This window comes from Sprattus sprattus (assembly GCF_963457725.1).
Source record: "Sprattus sprattus genome assembly, chromosome: 14".
Lineage (NCBI taxonomy): Eukaryota > Metazoa > Chordata > Actinopteri > Clupeiformes > Clupeidae > Sprattus > Sprattus sprattus.
The window spans coordinates 22553544-22558543 of NC_137912.1; the positions used below are offsets into that span (position 1 = coordinate 22553544).

General features: G+C 46.2%; 1 protein-coding gene across 13 annotated transcripts in view; it reads left to right on the top strand.

The window, feature by feature from the left end:
• The window catches only part of celf2 (cugbp, Elav-like family member 2), a 175956-nt gene that overhangs the window by 127551 nt on the left and 43405 nt on the right, over nucleotides 1-5000 (top strand). The gene's annotated exons all lie outside the window — the stretch shown is intronic.

The following is a 5000-nucleotide window of genomic DNA, read 5'->3' on the forward strand; positions in this document are numbered from 1 at the left end:
GAGAGAGAGAGAGAGATGATGGAGGAAGAGAGAGAGAGATGATGGAGGGAGAGAGAGAGAGAGATGATGGAGGAAGAGAGAGAGAGAGATGATGGAGGGAGAGAGAGAGATGATGGAGGGTAAGAGAGAGATGATGGAGGGAGAGAGAGAGATGATCGAGGGAGAGAGAGAGAGAGATGATGGAGGAAGAGAGAGAGATGATGGAGGGAGAGAGAGAGAGATGATGGAGGAAGAGAGAGCGAGATGATGGAGGAAGAGAGAGAGAAATGATGGAGGGAGAGAGAGAGATGATGGAGGGTAAGAGAGAGATGATGGAGGGAGAGTGAGAGAGAGATGATGGAGGAAGAGAGAGAGAGATGATGGAGGAAGAGAGAGAGAGATGATGGAGGAAGAGAGAGAGAGATGATGGAGGGAGAGAGAGAGATGATGGAGGGTAAGAGAGAGATGATGGAGGGAGAGAGAGAGATGATGGAGGGAAAGAAAGCCCTAGACCAACCCGTGTCCCCTCCCGTGCTTGAGTACTCCTCCAGCATCTCTTCTTCTGTACTCTGCCTCACATACTTTCAATCGTCGTCCACCTAGCATCTGTTTCCTTTCTCCTATGGTAGTCTCTTGCTTTCCTTATCCGGTCTCAGGTATGGCTTCCTCTCTGAGTGTCTGCCTAGGGGGCCAGCCGTGGAGAGCCTCTTGACGGCTGACGACGAGACGAGAGGTGTTTTATGGCTGCTGTTTAATGAAGCAGCCAGCTGAGGGGCTGCAGGGCATCTGTCTCAAACTAGACGTTCTGATGCTCTTATCCATCTGCACAGCTGTGCATCGGGCGTCCCGCCTCCCTCTCTTTGTGTCCCGCGTAGAGACGCTTTGCACTGTTCTGGGAAGGATTCGGGGCACGCCTTTGGAAGACCTAGTCCGTTTCTGAACAATTTCTTGCCTGGAAATGCCTTATTGTTTTTAAACACATTATAGGCTGATGCGTTTTTAAAGAAAGCTCTTTCTTTGTGGCCGTTTGTAGTCTATTACCACCTCCAGAGGTGACGACTCTTCAACCACTCAAGTAGCCCAAAGAAAGACAGTTTTATTGCTTCCTTAAATGTCACCACACTTTTCAGCTGCACACACGTAATTGCAGAAGGGTTTTGTAATGATGAATTACCCTTTTAAACACGATCATTTGGTATTAGCTAACATAATGTGCCATTCAAACACAGTAGTGACGGTAGCTGAAAGGGGGTCTTTGACACCTATAAAGATATTCCATTGGACCTCAGCAGTGGTCATTAACAGCATGAACAGTGTCTATACTACACCTCCAATCAAGGTCAGGTTATTTGAATAGAAAGAAAGTGTGATTGCTATGCACTTCACTCGCATACAAGAACAAGGACACGTTTAGGTGATTCCAAAGGGAGGGAGAGAGAGATGATGGTGAGGGAGATGATGGAGGGAGAGAGAGATGATGGTGAGAGAGATGATGGAGGGAGAGAGAGATGATGTTGAGGGAGAGAGGATGGAGGGAGAGAGAGATTATGGTGAGAGAGATGATGGAGGGAGAGAGAGATCAGGGAGGGATATGGAGATGATGGAGGTAGAGAGAGATCAGGGAGGGATATGGAGATGATGGAGGTAGAGAGAGATGATGGAGGGAGAGAGAGATCAGGGAGGGATATGGAGATGATGGAGGTAGAGAGAGATGATGGAGGGAGAGAGAGATGATGTAGGTAGAGAGAGAAGATGGAGATGATGGAGGGAGAGAGAGATGGGGGATAGGAAGATGATTGAGGAAGAGAGAGATCAGGGAGGGATATGGAGATGATAGATGGAGAGAGAGAGAGGAAAAGAGGAAGATGGCTGATGGATGGAGAGAGATGATGGAGGGAGAAAGAGGAAGAAAGAGAAAGAGATTAAGGATGAGAGGCAGAGGTGTAAGGATGGAGGGAGATTGAGCAAGAAGGATTCAGTGAGAAAGGGGGAGATATATTGACAGAGGGATAAAGAGAGAGAAAGAGAGGGATTGAGGGATAGTTGTAGGAATGTGTGTACTGGGAGGGGGTAATGGTGTGTTCACTTTCTCTTGGGGGTGGAAGTGGAATTTCTTGCTTAGTCTGTGATTTGATGATCTGGCTGTACAGGGGTTTTGGCTCTAGGGTGGGCTTTGCTGGTGTGTGTGTGTTGTATTTGTGTGAGTATGTCTGGATATGTGTCTCTCTTTGTGTGTGTGTGTGTGGGGGGGGGGGGGGGGGGGGGGGTGAACGCAAGTGTTTATGTGTGCCTGGATTCGTATGTGTGTGTGTGTGTGCGTGTGCTCCACTAGTCCTTGGGCCTGTAAGTGCAGTTTACAGTCAGACACAAAGGGAAGGAAATCAATAGAGGGACCATGAGAACAGAAACAGAGCTGCAGGCTTTAAGCTGGGCCTGATACAGAGATGTAGGTCTGTGTCTGTGGATCTGTCAGTGTACGTGCGTGTGTGTGTCTGTGTGTGTGTGTGCGTGTCTGTGTGTGTGTGAGAGAGAGAGAGAGATAGAGAGAGAACTGACCTTGCAGAGGTTGATAAAACTAACCTTATTTCCTAAAAGAAGATGTTCACTGTCTTTGATGTGTTCCTATAAAATGACACAGTATGTAGTGCCAAGAGCTGACAGGTCTACCGCAGCATGATTTCCTGTGGCTATCTTACCCATCGTTGGCAAAGCTATCTAGACCTATAAAGCCCATACATCACACGTATACCTGCATGGTTTCGAAAAATAAAATTAATGTATTCATTAATGTAAAACATTTTAATAACAATAACGCAGTAAATATCATATTAAATGTGCAGGGATAGAAAGCCATATCTTTTTGAGACAGTGGAATAACACACACAGCAGACATAGAAGTGGCAAGGCACAGTAACACACACACACACACACACACACACACGCCACACATAGCAGTGGTAAGGCACAGTGACACACACACACTCACACACACACACACACACACACACACAAACACATAGCAGTGGTAAGTAGAGTGTTTCTGCTCTGTTCACCTCTGTTTCCATAAAGCTGGAACAACATCACCACTGATGCAGCCTCATGCAAAGACCCTTTGGGTAATGGTTTGAGTGTGTGTGTGTGTGTGTGTGTGTGTGTGTGTGTGTGTGTGTGTGTGTGTGTGTGTGTGTGTGTGTGTGTGTGTGTGTGTGTGTGTGTGTGTGTGTGTGTGTGTGCGGTGTGTGGTTTGTAGCCTACTCTGTCCTGGAGCTGTTAAGGGACATTCTTTACAACCAGTGTTAAAGAGTGAAACACTAACCTACACACACACAACTAATACTCTTTCACTCTGTCTCTCTCTCTTTCTCTCACACACACACATATGCGCACTCACAGACTGACTAACACATACACACACACACACACACACACACACACACACACACATACACACATACACACACAGACACCTGCTGTGACATGTTCACTGAGACAACGTTTCCCAAATTTCCAGAGCAGGTTGTAGGAGATTTTCCGGTAAATTGAACTTTTCATTAGTGTGTGACAGATGCAGAAATGGATAATGTCACTCCCTGCAGTGTGTGTGTGTGTGTGTGTGTGTGTGTGTGTGTGTATGTCCTCCAGCTTGCTGGCCATGTTTCCTGCTGTCATCTAAAGTGTGTCTCCTGGCCTTGACTCTTGGAATGAGGATAGAGGACATGTCCAATCTAGGACACGTCTTTTAGAACACCCTCCAGCTGTGTGTGGGTGTGTGTGTGTGTGTGTCTGTGTGTGTGTGAGTGTGTGTGAGATTTTATCTATGTAAGTCCCAACATAGCTGACTTAGTTTGTTTAAGTGTGTGTGTGTGAGGGTGTTTGGAAAAGAGAAGAAAGAATGAATGAACAAAGTGATAGAGATTGAAAAAGAGGGTAAAAAGAGGGAAAATGATGAAGTGAAAAATAGAATGAGAGACTGCCCATGCAGTTTAGCAGACAAAGGGTAAACAATGTGGTTGCCGTAGTTTCTGAAGCCCAGGCTTCCAAAGCCAATTCCCTCTCTGTCATTATGCAGAGTCATTAAAGAAATCAATTCAATTAGGGCGGTAAAACACCATCATAAACAGAGCTTACATGAGCACACACACTCTAAGGACTCCAGTGTGTGTGTGTGTGTGTGTGTGTGTGTGTGTGTGTGTGTGTGTGTGTGTGTGTGTGTGTGTGTGTACACAGACTTTTAACCTCAAATATTAATCACTTGTCTCAAATTAACTTCCCTACCCTCGCTGCTCATTGAGCTGGTGGCAGTGTATTGATTTGTGTGTGTGTGTGTGTGTGTGTGTGTGCGGTGTTTGTGTGAGTGAGTGAAGTGCATAATTGTGTTTAAGAAGTATTGAGGAGGGTTTAATGCTTAATGCATGTTTTATCAACTCACAGAGCCGCTGGAAACTGTGTGCATTAGCGAGATGTAGCTACACACTCACACCACACACACACACACACACACATACACGCATACACACATGCTCCCAAACAGTGAACTTTCACGTATGCCAGCATCCATGTGTGTGTTTATGCGCGTGTGTGTGTGTGTGTGTGTGTGTGTGTGTGTGTGTGTGTGTGGTCGTGTGTGTCAGACACTGGTATTAAAGTCCCCCTCTGCGTGGTCCATCTGTCTGTCTCTGTAGAGGCAGCTCCAGGCCAGCACCTCCTGCCTCTCTCTAATAAAACCACTGGACCCCTTATACACACACAGGCATGCACACACACACACACACACATACGCACGCTTACGCACACACACACACACACACACACACACACACACACACACACACACACACACACACACACACATATACTGCGAGACACATTTGAAATAAACATACATATTAACATGTTCTGTTTGAAATAGACATAAGCACACACACACTCTCACACACACACACGGACACACACACATGTGTAAAGGCTGTCTGTCACCATGTTTTAACACTTTTAAACAGATCGTCAAGACCCACTGACCT